Raw genomic sequence first — 13280 nt, forward strand, 5'->3', positions numbered from 1 at the left:
GCCAATCCCAGCCCAATCGAACCACATTGATATGCAAGGTTACCTACAGTACTTTTAAGGTGTATGGAGGTTTAAGTCAGAGTAATAAATAAAAGTAATCAATACTAAATAAAAGCAGATGGATCTGTGCGTCTGTGTCTGTAAATGTACAGGATGAGCCTCCCTTCAAATGCCTCTGGTCCTCCTGGGTCTGATTAACTGCTGGACTGAGATGCTTCCTCTCCTCTCTAATCACCCCGACACAAGCATACAAAGCAGCGGCCCTTATAACGCACACAGCTGCTGATAAAGGACCCGTCTGCAGGCTTACAAAGCGCCATCCCACACCCTCCCCTGTGACATTTGCATTTTATCATCAGAGCAGCATACAGCTGCCTCCTTTGGACAACCGAAGAACGTCTGTACAGACACACTTCAGGTTCAAAGTGTTGTAAAATGTCATCATTTGTATGATTTAAAGAGCGTTTTTTGTCTGCCTAATATGCTGATAAATTGCTGTGGTGTAAACACGTCTTTTAGGCCATTCAGCTGATTAAAAACATAAAAAAGACAACCAGTATGTTGTGTTTTTTGTGGTTAAAAGTGCACAAGAAACTAACGTTTGTGCAAATGGAGCAGAAAACTCAACATAAGCAAATTTCAGTAACCAGGGAGATTTCAAAAAAGTTAGAGAGAGCACGGAAATATAAAATATTAAAAATGGAACCGTATTTTCAGCATTTTGAAGGAATGGAGAGAGGGCAAGACTCTAGTTGGATAACAAGAAGGCTGAATGGCTAACAGGAAACTTGCACACTTTTCTCCTTTTTTCTCAAATCTTGATTGTTTTGGAAGTCTCAGAATTCCAAAATCAACATTGTCTAGTTTATTTACAAGTAGACATCAGATTTTGTAATGCTACCAGTAGCTAACTGCTAACATAAGGTCTAATCCCAGTCTAAATAAGATACACAATTAGCTCTAACAACAGAACTTATATAAGAAATGTGAACTTTCAATGTAAAAGCAATACAGTAAAAATACTGTAAAGCCGGACATACACTGTACGATTTTTTTAATCGTTGTACGCAGCTACAGCTAACACTGTACGGTGACACTGCAGAGTTTAAAAGTTTACAGCTTATGATGAATGTACCCACTCTGTGTGACCCAACGCTCTAATGCGATCTACCTGATCTACACTGTACGTTTAAAAAACTACGTCAGACTCAGCTCCACAGTGAGATGGCGCTACTCGGACTCGTCTATCCAGAAGCCAAACAAGTAGAAGAGGAATATGAAGCTCTAGTGAAACGCGCTGCCTTGGTAATTTTGTGCTGAAGGCCCTAAAAAGAAAAGGCGATGACGTATTTGGACAAAGAAATGGCTGACCAAACGTTGCTACTACGGTCTGTCAATTTACAGAAAGAACTCCATTTTACTCGCACCCCCACCATGCTTCTGTGTTTACATCTGAGAGGAACAAGAAGAAGAAGAATCCTTGTTTGCGCACTGAGCGATTTGTCCACGACCACCTTACGACGGCCGACTGAATTTTAAACATGTCTGATGTTCTCCCGACTTTTAGATTCCTGATCGGGAGGTGGTCGTGAGAGACCAATCGCCCCTCGTTCGCACGACTAGAGAATCGGCACATAAAGGGCAAAAACATAGAACAGCGTATGCCCGGCTTAAGCTGTTCAGTGTTAATAAATTGAAATAAAATGTCACCATGCTAATACTGCAATGCATCCTGCATTTCCGATTAGCTTCAGCTAATAGTGTTAGCTCTAGCTAATATGGTAAACAGTTGATAACAGGCCGATCATAATAGTTTGCTTCAACAGGTATCTCATGTATAACAGCTGGCATCTCAGCGTGGCATTGTCTAAGGCTACGTTCACACTGCAGACATTGATGCTCAATTCCGATTTTTTGTGAAATCCGATTTTTTTCGCGTTGCCGTTCGCGACTTGTATGTGATCTCCTGTGTGAACTGCAGTCATACAACACAAGTTTCCCGCAAATGCAGTAGTAGGGTTGGGAATTGAAAAGATTTTCACGATTCCGATTCCCTTTTCGATTCTATGAAACGATTCGATTCTTTATCGATTCTTTTTTCGATTCCAATTTGGGGAAAAAAGGAGAACAAACTGTTTGATTATCAGCATCAACTTTGTTTACTTAACTATTGCACAATCTTACAAAATCAACAAGATCAAGATGTCCACAGGAAATGTGAAACTGGAGTAACATCCGTGTTTAAATGAAAAATGAATACAAGAACAAACTTAATAACCAACAATGTCTAATAACAAATGATGGGATAATAACCTATTTTAAATAACAAAAAATACTAATTATAAAACAGTAGTAGGGAAAATTAACAGTTATTTTGCAGAAAGATGAGCATATCTGCTTTTTCTGGAAGGATACGGGATCTTTCAGGGCTTATGGTGTCTCCAGCTGTGGAGAACACCCTCTCAGATGGGGTGGAGGAAGCCTGCACACAGAGGTAGTTTTCAGCCAGTCCAGATAGCAAGGGCAGCGTATCTTGCTTGTTCCACCACCACAGTGTGGCGCTATCCCTGCAGGGGATGGAGGGCAAGCTTTTATAGAGCTGGATTTCCTGATCTACCCTCTGGGCTAAGGAAAGACGGGGCTTTGATTCACAAAGTGACCGCAGCTCGTTGTCTTCCTCCTCGAATAGTTCTTCCAACTTGCATAACTTGCGTAACGTGCGTAACTTACGTAACTTACGTAAAAAACGTGACGTAAGTCGTGCTCCCCAGAGCTGGCGCTCTAGGCTCTGGTGCTGCGGGAATCGAAAAAAGAATCGTTCAGCGAGCTGCCAAATGATGCCATGGAATCGGAAAATACGGAACCGGTTCTGAACAGGAACCGGTTTTCGATTCCCATCCCTATGCAGTAGAGGACGCAATGATATCACAGGCCAGCGTGCTCAATGTTTCCGGAAGTAAACATGGATGGTATTGCCGGCGCGCATCTAGCGATCTTTTCCAACCATAAAAACTCACTTTTCACATGGTTAAACATAAATGCTGCTCTCCGCATCATCATCTGCCATGGTTGTTGTTTTTCTTGCCGCAAGACCCAGAATAGTGACCTTTATCAGGTATTAGGGATGGGACAATTTATGAAAACCGTCCGAACCGTTCGGTTCGACTGTCTCAGTTCGATTCGCGTGTGGTTTGTTCGGTTCATGTGCTGCTCCTTTCTCTCATAGGGGAAGTGATTACACTCCAGAGCAGAAGGTGGCGCTACTGCGACCAAAGCCAACCACCAGTAGTAAACAAGAAGAAGAAGCGAAGCAGCGTAGCTGGATGTAGCAGAAAAAAATCAGTTGTTGTGGAGAATTGTGTGGGTATGGCGAGTGGGAAAGAACAGGAGTTGGAAGACGCGCCAGCAGCACTTTATAGGTCTGCTGTATTGGACCACTTTGCATTTAGAGTGACCTACGATGACGGCGGAAAGAAAGTTGTGGATAAAAGTGCAACAGTGTGCAAGCATTGTGCAACACGTTTTGTTTATGCTAACAGTAACACGACCAACATGTCATGCTAACCCCGAAATCCCTCATACTCCATCAGCGCTCCGCCCGGCTGCGCTCCAGACCGGCTGCTCAAAGCAAAGCCTACAGCCTCCGCTGTGGCTCCCGTCCGCTCCGCTCTGAGTTCCTTGGAGATCGTAGAGAGCATGCGCCAGATGATTAAATTCAAAGCAGCAAAACATACGGAAATGATCCAGGGTTTCCGCAGATCATTTAAAATAATTACAATCCATTATTTTTTGGGGGATTTTTTCATTAATTTCATACATTTTTATGGGATTTCTGTGTAACAATCAACATATGCCGAATCGAACCGAACCGAAAACCGTGAATCGAACCGAACCGTGGATTTTGTGAACCGTTCCACCCCTATCGGATATTAATGACGTTCAGGTTGGATGAATCCGACCTGGCCGTTCAGACACAGGTCGCATTTGAAAAGATCAGATTCGTATCAGATTCAGGATCAAACATAGCAAAGTAGCCTGGGTCGCATTGGAAAAAATCGGATCTGTGTTGTTCAGACTACCATGAAAAGATCAGATCCAGGTCGCATATGGGTCAAAAAATCGGATTTGGGCCACTTCAGGCTGCAGTGTGAACCTAGCCTTAGTTTAACCAGTTAAAAGCAGTACAATAAAAAAGCAACACTGCTAATGGCTGAATGCTTCTTGTTTTTACTCTGTAGGGTCCAGTCCAGTAGGATCTAACTGCGTCATCTACCCAGCATGCATTGCTCAGGTAAAAAAATGGAGACCTCCATGGGTGAAACATATAACAAGGATATATACTTTCTTAAGTAATTCTGAGTTTTGCATATAATAAACAGCAATTGTTTTCCACACACTCATGCAGATGGCCTGACCATTAAAGGATTTAGCTAAAATGAATGTTTCAAAAAAGCATGAAGGGATTGTGGCTCCTCTTTTTCTAGCAGCTTCTTTTGGGGCCATCAAGGGCATCTTTGTATTGGAGCTGAGCGATGCTAGAAGGGGACAGCGAATGGGAGGAAAAGCTAAAGAGCTGCAGTGATCCAGCAGTTATCACTTTAAAGGAGGCCACTATTGCATACAGCTGGTATTACCTTCACCTCTACGCTTCCACACACTCAGCTCTGCTGTGGAAAGCATGACTCACTGAATCCTGAGCTCATTACCTGCAGACTGTCTGCTGACGCTTCAGGACAGAAAATTACTTAAAAAAAAGCCAGATAAGGAGATCTTTGGGACAGGACCAATCAATTCCTTTACACAGGTGGACATAAGTGTTGGTAGCCCGAGTTAAATAGAAGAAAAAAGGACATCATTGACAAACATGGATGCCTCCAGTAAAGCACATTATAATGAAAATTACTCTTATTAATTAAAAACACTTATTTATTGAACAGTATGGAATAATTTCATACTTAAAGTACTTTCAGATGTTTGAATTCTGAATATGAGCGGACTTTTCCTTTAACCATATGTGAAGCCAATAGAAATATAATCAAAATATATGCAAATTGACAAAGATCAGATCAATAATAGATCCAATATTTGATGTAGAATAGATCCAGATCATTGTTAGCCCACAGCCTATACTCAGACAAACATACATGTGAAACGTGTTCCCAGGGGGTCCCCATATCATAGCTAAGGGGGAGAAACAAAGTGTCCGTGTCTATAAACACAATTGAATGGAAGCAGCGGCAGCAAACAATGCGACCGCTGAGGCGTGAGACGTCTGTGTCTGAAGCGGCCCGAGGCGCTGAGTCTCTAACATGAGACATCAATCCAAAGCGACCTCCGTTGACTTTAGACAGCAGCATGGGTTAGATTGTTCTAATCAGCTGATACCCGTCTGACTCAAAACACGCTAATTATTCCTGCCATGACTGTTAGGACAACACAGACATCCAAACATGCTAACGCTAACTATGCTGTTTTCTTTAAACTTTTATACTTGTTGGCCTTTTTTTTTGTAATTTCAAGATTTTTTTTTTTCAAATGTTGCTTTAATTTATGCATCAGACGCATCTGGACATTCTTTAATGGATCAGAATGTAGCATAACTGATCCCTGATAAGTCCTGCTAACATTTTGGGGTGGATTCTTCTAGCTGATTGCTTTTATTTTCCTCCGTTTACAAGATAAAATTGAAAACAACCATAACAAATGTTATACAAGTCTCAGATTACACAAATTCTAACCTTTAATAACAAATAAAACTGGAAAAACAACAATGGAGGCAGAAGCAAGGCTGCTGAATGCACCCAGACTTTTCTTGCACGGTCCATTTTTTGTTGATACATTTTTGCACCCTCTCAACCTAAAACCTCACTCTGATATTTCAAAGGTTCAACAAAGAAAATTCAACATTAGTAAATTAAATACTGTGATGAAATAAACTACAATTTACTTTACATGCCACCTCTAAAGTTCAATTATTTTAAGATGAGCTGCTTATTCTACTGTGTAAAATATTTTTAAAAGGCTTTCAATAAATAAATGAATAAAAATCTCTGATGGGGTCATTTAGTAGGGGTGGAACGATTCACAAAATCCACAGTTCGGTTCGATTCACGGTTTCTGGTCACGGTTTTCAGTTCGATTCGATACATGTTGATTGTTACACCGAAATCCCATAAAAATGTATGAAATTAATGAAAAAAATTCCCCAAAAAATAATGGATTGTAATTATTTTAAATGATCCGCAGAAACCCTGGATCATTTCCGTATGTTTTGCTGCTTTGAATTTAATCATCTGGCGCATGCTCTCTACCATCTCCAAGGAACTCAGAGCGGAGCAGACGGGAGCCACAGTGGAGGCTGTAGGCTTTGCTTTGAGCAGCCGGTCTGGAGCGCAGCGGGGCGGAGCGCTGACGGAGTATGAGGGATTTCGGGGTTAGCATGACATGTTGCTGTTAGCATAAACAAAACGTGTTGCACAATGCTTGCACACTGTTGCACTTTTATCCACAGCTTTCTTTCCGCCGTCATCGTAGGTCACTCTAAATGCAAAGTGGTCCCATACAGCAGACCTATAAAGTGCTGCTGGCGCGTCTTCCAACTCCTGTTCTTTCCCACTCGCCATACCCACACAATTCTCCACAACAACTGATTTTTTTCTGCTACACCCGGCTACGCTGCTTCGCTACTTCTTCTTCTTGTTTACTACTGGTGGTTGGCTTTGGTCGCAGTAGCGCCACCTTCTGCTCTGGAGTGTAAACGCTTCGCCTATGAGAAAAAGGAGCAGCGCATGAACCGAACGAAACACGCGCGAACCGAACTGAGACAGTCGAACCGAACGATCCTGACGGTTTTCATAAATCGTCCCATCCCTATCATTTAGAACTCGAGAAAAAACTAACCAATCAGCCAACTCATTAACATATCAGCTGATACTGATGCAAGAAAAAAAAAAGGTAATCAGTCAGTAATATTGGCAGGCCGCTGTTTCAGTCTATTTTAAGCATGAATTCATTAATTGATAAAAAAAAAAAAAAAAAAAAAGTTCAATCCTGTTAAATTCAGAGTAGAACTAAAACCCTCCCCTTGATTTTTAGTGATCAGGCTTCTCCTGTGGAAGTCCATAAGGCAAACACTGTTTCTACTTTAAAGAATTGCTTTAAAAAAAAATAAAACTCACGTATCCTGAGCTATCTCTATAGTTATGCTGCTATAGGCTAAGACTGATGGAGGACATAGGGACCCCTTACATCATTTTGCTTCATTCTACTCTATTATTAGCCTCGTGAGACCATCCTGATCTCGCGAGCTTTCAAGGTTTCACTCGCAGATCAGTCTGGAGACTCTCCGTTAAAGAAAATTTGGAGCCGTTCACCAAACGAACGTCCAATCAGCGTTGGCTTTGAGGCGGGTTGCGGTGTGACGCAACGAGAAGCGCGACAGTTCAGTCTAAAGAACATGGCGGCTTCAGCCGATGAAACTAGCGTTAGCGTGGCTATCGGGCAAGTTTTATGGGAATTACAGAGTATTTCTTCACTGAAAGAAGAGCAAAACACTGCTCTGGAGGCTTTTCTCAGAGGAAAAGATGTTTTTGCTCTTCTCCTGACTGGTTTTGGCAAGAGTTTGATCTATCACTTGGCTCCTCTTCGTCGTCGCTCTGTTAGTACGTCATATGCTTCGTTGATCTGATTGGTTTATTTGGCCCGTCTATCACCAACATGGGAAAAGGGAGTTATTCCTCTCTACTGTCACTGTATGCATGCTTGTTTTGAGAGAATGCTGCAGAGCCAAAGACACAATGCAAGTAAATCTATATTGTTGCAACATTCTCAGTCAGGAGGAGAAATAGAAATGGTTTAACAAACTGTTTACACTTCCTACAAAAACAAAAAATCCACTGCTGTTTACAGTGCAGACATGACTAGCCAAATACAGATACAGAACACCTCCACTCTATGCAAACACCTATTTGCATCCTGCAATGTTAATCAGATTCTATCTCAGCTTTTTAAATAAGCCGACTTCCCTTTATTTCTAGAGTTACTCTTAGATATTCCTCACTGGGTTTTTATGAAAATCTAATGTAAATCTTCATTCCTGCATTATGATCCAAGCTAAAGGCTCTACAGATCACCTTAGTGGAAGGGCCACATCTGTATCCACAGCTATTTAATACTTTGTAGGGTAACGTTCTGTTGCAAGTATGTAGACTTAATTCTTAAGAAGTTCTGGGCTTTAACTAGGCCAGGGGTCTGCAACCTGCGGCTCCGGAGCCACATATGGCCCTTTGGACCCTCTCCAGCGGCTCTTAATAGTGGCTAAAATGTATATAAAGAGCTAAATAATTTACTATAATATATACCGGTAACAACAGCTTTAGCGTTTTTTATAAGATGGAAAATAATGAGATTAAAAGAACCAGAAATATGTTTTAAGAGACATTTTTCTATGAATTAGCTTGAAAATTATACGTTTCAACATTAAAAATGTATGAATTTATTGTTTGAGATGGCAACAACTAATTTCCTATACAAGATTTAAAAAAAAAAAGGTTTTCTAGATAAAGTCATGGTATATTTTGCGGCTTTAAACAACTTTTATTTGGTCGTCCCCTGAACTAGGCCATTCAAACTTTTCCTTTGCAGCTGGAGCTGCATATTTATTGTCGTTTTCCACATCAGTCTTTTAACAGTTTTCTTCCCTAATTGCCTGCTTGTTTGTACCATGCCCACAGCATGATGCTTCCACCATCATGTTTTAATATGCAGCAAATACATTTCATATAGAGCAAAAAAAAAAAAAACCAGCAAAAGTGACGTGTTCGCAAAGCCCTGCGGATGGAAAGAGATGTATGGAAGTAAATATGTGCCATCAGAATTTGAATAAAAAATACCTCTGAAATTTGAATGTTGCTAATGTCTGTGACCTGAAGTAACCTTGGCAATTTTTACAGTGAATTTATAGACGCTGAATTTGAGCAAGTTGAATTGGAGGACAATGAAAATATTGCATTTGAATTTTGAAAAGTTGAATTTTTTATATGCTGAATTTTTTAACACTGAAAATTTAAACTGTGAAAAATATGTATATTGAAAATTTCATCACTTTGAAATAGGAATGTGAATTTTTTTAATAACTGAAAATTGCAACCATGTAAAAAAAATTACACTGATTTTTTTTTTATGTACAAATAATGACATTGAATTTTTTTTAGGTTAAAAATATATTCTGAATTTATTTTAATACTGAAAAAGTAAGCACTAATATACAACATTCAAATTTCAGAGGTATTTTTTATTCAAATTCTGATGGCACATATTTACTTCCATAGAGATGGCTGCCCATGAATGAGGTGCCCCTTAGACTCGCTGTGTGCGCTGAAAGCAGGAAGTGATCAACAACCCTCAGTATCACACCCAGGCTTCCTTTCCACCGTCAGCACAACAGGAAGTGAGAAACACATCGCCATAGTACTCCAAGGTCTCACTTAGTGCCTTAGAAATACGAAGATGTCATCAGCAAACAGACATGCTTTCTTCCTGTTGGATCAGAGGAAGCAGACACGTATATTTAAGGTGAAGAAAAGAGCCGAACAGAGTCAACACGTCTCCTCTAATGTCTACAGCTGTGCCTTTCTGGTCTTCTGTCCCTGCTGGCCAATTAAGAAGCAGTCGGGTTTATTCCTGAAGAGGAGATTGGAGCAAAGAGCGTCACCTCGGGAATACGGAGTGTGAGATGAAGCTGATGGGAGACGTGTAAGAGGAAGGAGGACACGGCGCTTCGTTCAGCCTCACACCTGAGTCAGGCTCGCACACTGTGAGAGATATTCAGTGGCAACAGCAATGCAACCGCCGGGCTTTACGTACATTGGTTTGTTTCAGCCAAATATGTCGCTTCTTCTTGTTAATTCCTGCTAAAAACATCATTTAGACCACTGATTCCAATTCAGTCATTTATCAACCAGTATGAGGTCTAAAGATCCAATACAGAAGTTAGACTCAACAATAAATATTCATATTAAATTGCTTAAAAATGGAGAAGTTTCACTGTGTTAACTGTGGTATCAATAGGGGGATCAGAGGCTGAAAAGTTTGATACCCTCTAGGTAGCACAATACATATATAAGCAGGTAACAATTTACAAATAAGATAAATTTACTTCAAAATAAGAAAAAAAAAACTATATTATCTTAGTTTAAGAGCTGAAACACTCAGTCCACTTACATTTCTGTTTGGTCTGGGTAATACCACAATTTCTCCTTTAAAATCAGATGGAATCTTTATTTATACACCAACATGATTTAACATCAGAAATGCATCACATTGACGTAAAGTTTACAAACACCCTCAGCTCCGTCTCATTCAGAATAACTTGATCCTGTCCAACATTTACATTCATTCATACCAGATCATACAGTTAGATTAATTCAAAGTTTTCTATCTAAGGAAAACCAGCTGATTGCATCGACTCTTGACTCTTCAGCAATCCCTTACAGTAAGCATGCTTGTAGCGACAGTGGAGAGGAAAAACTCCCTTTAAACAGGAAGAAACCTCCAACAGAACCAGGCTCAGTGTGAGCGGCCATCTGCTGAGGCCCACTGGGGTTCAAGGAGACAGAAGCAGACATAGAAAAAGCAGCTGTAAAAGGCGGCCCCGTCCAGGAAACACACAGCCAGGCAGATGAGCTCCGAGCCAGCTCCCATGCCAGAGGATGAATTTACCACCTCGCTCAGAGGGATTATAATTTTTTATTTTTATACTGATCTTTTATTAGGATCCAATCAGAATAAAGTGAGTAACATATTTACATGAAGTCCAATCTGATCACTTACGTCAGTCTAACGAATAACTATAATGCAGAGTAGAGCTATGAATGCCAAGTCGGCACTGTAGTAGGTTTTTAAGTCTCCAAAGGGAAGGAAATATAGTTGTAATTAGGGATGCAGGATATAATCGGCCCCCTATCGGTATCGGCCTTAAAACTGAATATCGGACATCGGCCACCCCACCGATATTTAACCCGATATTTGATCAGCTTCTGAGTTTCTAAAGTCTTCTTCCTCAAAAACTTCTTTTTTACAGACTTAAAAACTTCTAAAGACGAGGGAAAAAATATTGATACATTAAAATATCACAGTATCTTCATATGCTGATATATTGCCATTTAAAAACACCATATCAATCTCTGTTACTAATGAAATATTGCTATATGTCATCATTATGCTACGAAATCCCCAGAAAATTCACCAAATGTTGCCATATTTTTATATGTTGATATATTGACGCGGTATCGATCTATTTTTCTAACAAAATCTCACAAGAATTTGCAAAATATCACGAGAGTTTGTAACAGAACGATGAAATTTCACGAGATTTTGAAAGTAAAATAGATCGATACCGCGTTTTTAAAAATCAATTTGATATCAGCATATGAAAATATATTTGAGTTTATTATTTTTCAAAGTGTCAGAAATGGATAACAAAACTGCTATTTTCAATGACTACTTATTTTTGTCCAGCTTTAACATAGAGATCGATATCGGTTATCGGCTACATGAGTTTTAAAATATCGGCATATCGGATATCGGCCAAAATCCCAATATCGTGTATCCCTAGTTGTAATCAAATAATTGCATCATGATTAATAATGGATTAATATTTTACGACATCAAAATTTTAACTTCTGCTTAAAAGAATTTCTTTCAGTGTTGTATTTCTACTGCCGTCCACTAGAGGACGGTGGAATTAAATAGCCTGACAGCATATCGGAGCGACATACCCCGCCTGTTAATGACAGTTTTAACGTCTCTGTACATTGAAATTATAGTGATTAACACTTTTTTTCAGTAATTTAAAAGATCCCTTGTTGATAATATGTAAGAAAACATATTTTTGTTTATCCAGTCAGTATTTAATGAACCTGGAACCATAAATTGTTAATTATTGTTGACACTTTTACTATATTAGAATATATTTAGGCCCTTATGTTAATGGAAAGATTCTTTTGATAAAGGAGAAAACTAGCGCTAAAACAATTAAACGGAATAATCGAATATTTAAATAATTGTGAACTAATTTAGTAATCCGTTAATCGTAAACTGGAGGATAATGATGGTAAAACATACCTTTAGCTGACAGAGAAACACACTTAGAGCAGGAATTATATCAAAACTGTAAAAAAATATATAATCATTTTGCATTTAAGATAAAAAAAAACTTGTCTGTCAATATACTCCATCTAGAACCCCTGAAGTGCAAATGATTTAGTTTCAACTGGTTTAAATTCGTAAAGGAACTTCTTTAGCGAACCTTTGGCTTTCTGATTATTAATCAATTTATAGAAAAAATATTTGACAGATTAATCAATCAATTAGTTGCAGCCCTAAAAAAAATGAGTTGTAATTTTTTTTAATGGCTGCTTCTTAATAAATCATTGGTTGCTTGATAACATCAATTCATTTTAGATTAATCTACTAATTGATAACTTGCATCGCTAGCAGGCAAATATAATATAAAGGTAGATATGGGTAACCTGCTATATCGGCAATATTGATACGTTAATATCGGCCATGACTCCCGCATTGATTCATCCTCTGTGACTCTTACAAACCAAAGTCTGACATGTGTTGCTTTCTACCAAATACGGCGTCAAACACCCTGCTGTCTAATGACACACGATTTACTTCACAGCTGTATTTCACAACAATGACTGCGTGCCTTCAACTTGCACAACAGTTATTAGTGACAGCGTCATGTGTAATGCATGAGTGGAACAGAAAACCATTCCCATTATCCACACAAACCAAACCAGTTGCTTCACATATGAGGTTAGGACATCACTAGGAAATCCCTGAACGTCACATTTTTCTCTTCCTCATTTAATATTCTGTCAATTTCTCCCCATATAGAGAAGGAAAAAAAAGCACAAGCTGTCAGCTTGACTCTCTTCTCGGTCCCTGAAAGCAAATACTCACTTTCATTACTTGGTTTGGAAAACAGAGACACCGAATCCCCCTTCAGACGTTCTGCCTAATGACGCGGAAATACCTCACGGTAAAAGCCGGCGTCTGATTGAAAGCGTGGCCTCTCTCTCACAATGCGAGAGCTTCCAACCCGAGTTCATGGCCGCCTCAGAGATCCTCCTCAGAAGATTGAAGGGGCAGAGAGGAGACGGGTTGTTCGTCGGATGCTCACTTGTCAAGCGTAGCGAGGCGACGGTTTGAGAGAAACTCCCTCCCTGGTCGGGGAATTCATCCGAAACACAAAGAACCCCCCCTTCATC

At 39.7% G+C, this 13280-nt stretch overlaps 1 protein-coding gene across 2 annotated transcripts in view; it reads right to left on the minus strand.

Moving 5' to 3' along the window:
• Positions 1-13280, minus strand: part of si:ch211-276f18.2 (glucose-fructose oxidoreductase domain-containing protein 1) — a 44712-nt gene that overhangs the window by 14293 nt on the left and 17139 nt on the right. The window contains exon 1 of one of the 2 annotated variants that reach the window (XM_038298225.1): positions 12973-13214. The exons of the other annotated variant lie outside the window; for it this stretch is intronic. The gene's annotated coding sequence lies outside the window, so the exon portion shown is untranslated. Of the gene's footprint in view, positions 1-12972; positions 13215-13280 lie in introns of those variants that run through there. 2 annotated transcript variants of the gene reach the window in all.

Source organism: Cyprinodon tularosa, unplaced genomic scaffold (genome assembly GCF_016077235.1).
Source record: "Cyprinodon tularosa strain WSP-4 unplaced genomic scaffold, ASM1607723v1 ctg402, whole genome shotgun sequence".
NCBI lineage: Eukaryota > Metazoa > Chordata > Actinopteri > Cyprinodontiformes > Cyprinodontidae > Cyprinodon > Cyprinodon tularosa.